This window comes from Lutra lutra, chromosome 5 (genome assembly GCF_902655055.1).
Source record: "Lutra lutra chromosome 5, mLutLut1.2, whole genome shotgun sequence".
NCBI lineage: Eukaryota > Metazoa > Chordata > Mammalia > Carnivora > Mustelidae > Lutra > Lutra lutra.
Genome location: NC_062282.1, coordinates 12,975,196 through 12,981,428, shown reverse-complemented (window position 1 = coordinate 12,981,428; position 6,233 = coordinate 12,975,196).

The following is a 6,233-nucleotide window of genomic DNA, read 5'->3' as shown; positions in this document are numbered from 1 at the left end:
TTTTGTCTTTGTTCTCTTTGCTTTTTGTGTTTTGAGGATCCTATTGATATAACCTCCAGCTCAGAGATTCTTTCCTTGGTCATGTAAAGTCTACCAAGAAAGCCAGCAAAGACATTCTTCATTTTTGTTTCCATGTTTTTTTTATCTTTAGCATTTCTTTTTTGTTCTTTTTGGGGGTTTCTATCTCTCTGCTTACTTTGTCCATCTGTTCTTGCATGGTGTCTACTTTACCTTCTAGTCACCTTAGCACATGAATCACAGTTGTTTGAAATTCTCATCCTGATACTTCCAACTTCCCTGCTGAGGTGATGAGGTCACTTGACTATATAAATTCTTGAATGACCAGGAACATATGTCATGCCATTTAATAGTCAGGATTATTTTCCAAAGTTTTAATGGAATGTTCGCAGTAAGATTTGTAACTCTTATTTTGGGGAAGCTGCTTTTTATGTCAACCTGAAAGCTCTCCTACAACTCAGCTGATTATATTCTGCTTGCCCCTGAATCATGAAAACAATAGTTACTATTTGAACCTCCCAACAGCTCTCTGCCTAAGAGGTGGGTGCCCCTGTTTACAGGTGATCAACATCCCATTTGGTGAGATTAAGTACTTTGTCCAGAGTCATACAGTGAGGATGGAGGAGGGCTGGGATTCCCACCCACTCAGATCCCAGGACGCTTAGACATTGCACTTCAGATCCCCACTGGAGAAGATGGTTTCTCAGACACAGGAGCTTATCTTTCCTAGAAATGGAAATGGACAAAGCTTTCCCCAACACATAAAGAGAACTCATCTTGGGGTGGATTGATTTATCTTGAATTCCTGCTGGTCTTATAGATTCAATAAAAGTGAGTGGCCCATAGTCACCAAACTGTGGAAAGAACCAAGATGCCCTTCAACAGACAAATGGATAAAGAATATATGGTCCATATATACAATGGAGTATTATGCCTCCATCAGAAAGGATGAATACCCAACTTTTGTATCAACATGGATGGGACTGGAAGAGATTATGCTGAGTGAAATAAGTCAAGCAGAGAGGGTCAATTATATGGTTTTGCTTGTTTGTGGAACATAAGTAATAATATGGAGGACATGGGGAGATGGAAAGGAGAAGTGAGTTGGGGAAATTGGAAGGGGAGACGAACCATGAGAGACTGTGGACTCAGAAACAAACTGAGGGTTTTGGAGGGGAGGGGGTGGGAGGTTGGGTGAGCCTGGTGGTGGGTATTATGGAGGGCATGGATTGAGTGGAGCATTGGGTGTGGTGCATAAACAATGAATTCTGGAACACTAAAAAGAAATTTAAAAAATAAATTTAAAAAAAAAAAAGGTGAGTGGCCCAGTGTGGAGCTGAACATGGGATATGTGCCACGTATCCATAGTAAGCTATAATCTCCAAACAGGGTTTCACTAGAGGAGCTTAATTCCTTATCCTTGGAAGTAGATGGACATGGCTCCTTTGCATTAGTTGCTAGGTGACTCACTGCACCAGCCAGCCAGAATTATAGATTCAAGGAAGAACAGAAGAAGGAGGCCAAAAAATAGTCCTCTCCTTAAAACTCTGAAGAACCCATTTTCAGCATGTCTCTGGGCCCTTGGGAGACACAATCATAATAATTTATGCCACCTCCACCCAAGAAAAAAGGAGATTCTCCTTTTTAGATCTTGGGAATATAGCTGTATACTATGTTCAGTTTCTGGGTTTTCTGCCACAAATATTTAGAATCCATCTTGTGACAAAAAAAATACACATTTACAAATTGCTGAGAAAATCTCAAGGGGCAAATTATACAAAGGTGAACAACTACTAGAGCCTTAGTTGATTGTGGATTCCACCCAACATATTAATCTTATGGTGTTAACTTCTACTCCCCACCACCACCCTAAATAGTCCTTTGTTTCTTGGGAAAATGTACACACCACCCACCACCCCAGTTTCAGATCAAAACTACCTTTTCCAACAATTACTTGGCAACTTCTCTGCTTTAACAACTTATTAAAATAGCGTGCCTTTCTGGGCAGCTGTTATCTTGGCAAATGTTTTTCCAAAAACTTCTTGATCTCCTAATAATTTTAAGATGGGATAATTTATCTCCCAGTAATTTAACATGGCTGTCCTCTGGACAGCCGATGTTTTTCTTCTACCTCAGTTCTATTAGGAAAGTTTTAAATATTGGGAGATAATTTACCTCCCAATAATTTAACATGGCTGTCCTCTAGACAGCTGATGTTCTTCTTCTACCTCAGTTCTATTGGTAAAGTTGTAAATATTGGCTCTAATTTTTCATTGTCCTATAGAATTATTTTAACAATTGGCCATGGCTGAGTGATAGGGTGGCCTTCCTCTGTCTTTGACTTTGGGCTGGGCCACATGACTTTCATTGGCTATAGTAGTTTTTATTGCTATCATAATAAATTACTACAAATATATTGGATTAAAACACTTACATTTATTATCTCACACTTTCTGTAGCTCAAAAGTCCTGTGGACTCAAAACTGAGTGTTCTGCTTAGGGTCTCACAAGGCATAAATCAAGGTTACAGATGGGTTGGACTCTTTCATGAAAGTTCTAGGGATGTGTCTGCTTCGAATCTCATTCAAATCGTTGGTCAAATTCAATTCCTTGTGCAAGAAGGAGACTCCCCCACTGTTTCCTTGCTGACTGTCAGTGGAGACCAGTCTTTGCTTCTCTAGGCTGTCTGCATTGCTTCTTGAGCTGTCTTCCTCCAGCTTGAGGATGTGGCCTCCTCCAGCAAAGGTGGGTTGAATTTCTCTCATACTTCAATTCCCTTCATCTTTTGCTCTTGCAGCATCTCTTTTACTCCAGCTAGAGAAAGTTCTCTGCTTTTAAGGACCTAAGCAGTTAGATTGGATCCATACAGATAATCTTATAATACAGATATCTTCCTATTTTAAGAATCATAATCTTAATTACATCTATAAAGTTCCTTTTGCTATATAATGTAATATATTCACAGGTTCAGTGATTAGGATGTGAGAATATTTGGGGACCATTCTAACCACCATATTGGTCAACAGGATCTTAGCAGAGAAGAGGCAAGTGGAGACTTGAAATATCCATGCAAGAATGGCCTTGATTTCTGATTCTTCCTTCATCATGGAGGATAACCCATGTAGCTGATAGCTATTCTGTCTAGACCCTACAGTGAATAGAGTTGGTAGGGCTCTGAGCCAACACATAGTGAGGATCCAAGCTCAGCCCAACCTGTAGCTTGAAGCAGAGTTACCAAGTTAGTTCCAGCCTGGATGGGACCCTTTGCAGTCTCATTACCCTTCAAATAAATGCTTACTCTCATCTGTCAGCATTCAAGGGAGATTATCCCACGCAGAATTATTGGGTAATTGCTCATTGATATAGCAACTCACATTAAAACATAAAACCACTTTTTTCTTTTTTTTCTTTCTAAAACCAATCTAAGTTTTATTTCAGAATCTGTCCCAACCCTATTTCACCCTAGTATATGAGTTTCATTATTGTAAAAAGCTCTGGCCAAGGACAGAAAAGTTGGCCTAGAATTCTGACTCATGTGATATTAGACAAGTCATTTGCTCTCTACGTATCTTGAGTTCTTCCTATATAAAGCAAGAAAATAATCCAAACTTATGGCATTATAGCAAAAATTGAATAAAATAATAAATTGTTTCATTCAGCTGTTCTTTGGTGTATTCACAGAGGTAAAGCTTATGGAGTTCCTACTTTGAGCTAGGCATTATGTTAAGGATCAAGGTATTAAAGATTAATGAGATAAATTTCTTATTTTTAAGAAGTCTACATCTCAATCAGAAAAGCATTTTGTAAATGTTAAAGCAGTGTACAAATTCAGAGCATGGCTTTGATATTTCTTTTTCTTTTTCTTATCCCTTTGCATTAGGCATGTATTGCTTTTCCACATTTCCTGTCCCATTTTTCTTTAAGCTGTCAATCAAAGGTTGGCTCATTTTGAAAATTAACATCCCTCAAATTCCACCTTCACATTCTTTACCTGAACTAAAAGGTAGTTACATTTATGCATTGGGGAAAAAGTATTTCACTTCAGGGAGACTCAAATCCACTAAGCCCTATAGGCAAGCATAGGAGCTTTTCAGTTGAAAAGGATTAACCTTTCTTAGATCTATTGAAAATCCTCTTATTTATTTTCTTCATTCATAAGAATGCACCTCAGGGCATATATGCATCAGTACCAAAACCCAACAACAACACAAATGAGTTACATGCAATTCTAAATAAAAGATTATAATGGAAATTGTCTGACTGCATTTGTTTCCATAATCCTCCAAAGCCCCATCTAACTATTCATCTTTCCTTCAGGAACAGAGCATTTCTATAAATTCTTATGGCCCTTAATAGTTCTCTTTTTCAGACATGATCATTATTCAAAGCGTAACCCCATAGAATATTTTTGGAACATTGCATTACTGTCATTCACTATGCTATTTTAGCTTTGGTTTGCTTCCCTGCTTCTTTCTATCTCCTTTTCCCCTTTGTCTGTCTCTGGACCAGAGCAAATGTTCCTTTTGTTGGACTGCCCCTAATAGTTAAAAATAATGCTAAGTGTGCATACCTTGACCTGTTCTACAACAATTCACTGACAGTCTAAATGACAGAACATTGGCATAGAAAATTGCTTCAGGGACACATCAACATCCCACCAAGAACTTCCAGGAGGGCTGCTGCGCTGTGATAAACTTCCCCTTTCCTCCAATGCCAAGATTGACAATACCTCCATGGAGCCATCTTAACCTTGTCTTGAGAAGGGCCTCTGGTCCAACCCCAAAGTTCACTCAAGAGCCAACTGTGATGGTAACTCATTCTATATTGTTCTCAAAGACTTCCTTACCATGAAGAGATTATGCTGAGTGAAATAAGTCAAGCAGAGAGAGTCAATTATCATATGGTTTCACTTATTTGTGGAACATAACAAATAGCATGGAGGACATGGGGAGTTAGGAGAAGGGAGTTGGGGGAAATTGGAAGGGGAGGTGAACAATGAGAGACTGTGGACTCTGAAAAACAATCTGAAGGGTTTGAAGAGGTGGGGGGCGGGTGGGAGGTTTGGGGAACCAGGTGGTGGGTATTAGAGAGGGCACGGATTGCATGGAGCACTGGGTGTGGTACAAAAACAATGAATACTGTTATGTTGAAAATAAATTTAAAAAAATGATTAAAAAATAAAAAAATAATAAAAATAATAATAAATAAAAAGATGATAAAAAAAAGATATTTTCATATAGAATGAATGACTGAATGGTAACAGGCACTCAGTATCATCATGTTTCAAGGGAGATACCCAATAGCATGGAATTTGCAACCATACTTAAGGGACAGATTGGTCACTGGTCAACACTAGTGTGTTTGTGTCATTCTGGCCATCACTTGTGATATTACAGCCAACACTTTGGTGTGGGAGTCAGAGAAGATAGGACATATCCTGGGAATGGGAGATACTGTCTATTGCTGCTGGCCTTGGGGGAAGTGCAGTGAGACATGTCAGAGAAACATATCAATGGGATTAGTCTTAAGCACCCTGAGTTAAAAAAAGGAGACACCCCTACTGCAAGGCAATGAAAACACAGGTCAGAATCTGGAGGGACAGGTAAACAAACAAAAAATAGAACACGGAGGGAAGGCTGTATAATATCAGAGGTTAGGGATAAGACACAGAGAAAGCAACGCCTGAAAGAAATGTGACTTTAAAATATGGTGGTTTAGAGAAATCCTGGTCTCCTACTCTCCCATCTGTCCTGAAACTTATTGTACGTTGTCCTTATCTGGTCAAAAGTAGAAGTCTTGAACTGGTAGGCTGCAAACATATTCCATGTCTGAATTCTGTAACTTAAAGCAGTGAGTCCAATAAAAGTAAGTCTCCTTCAGCTTCCTCCTCCCCCAAGTGCAAGATAAAACTTCAGAGGATTGACTTCTCTGTCAATACCTTAAAGCATTATTGTTCAAAGAGACCCTCAGAGGCCATTTGGATTATTCTCCTCCCTTTAGGCAGATTCTCTAAACCACCCAAGATGGCTCTTGATGTTAATATGAAACTATTATTACACAAGTCAAACCAAAGGAGGCCCCAGTAGACCTGTGGTCAGGGCCTTCTCTCCTCTTAAAAGGACCTTACAAGCAAACCCCTGGGTCTTGTATATCCAATTTAATCTCATTGATCATCATGGCAGGCTTGATGTCCAAGATGTCTTGTTGTCCAAGAT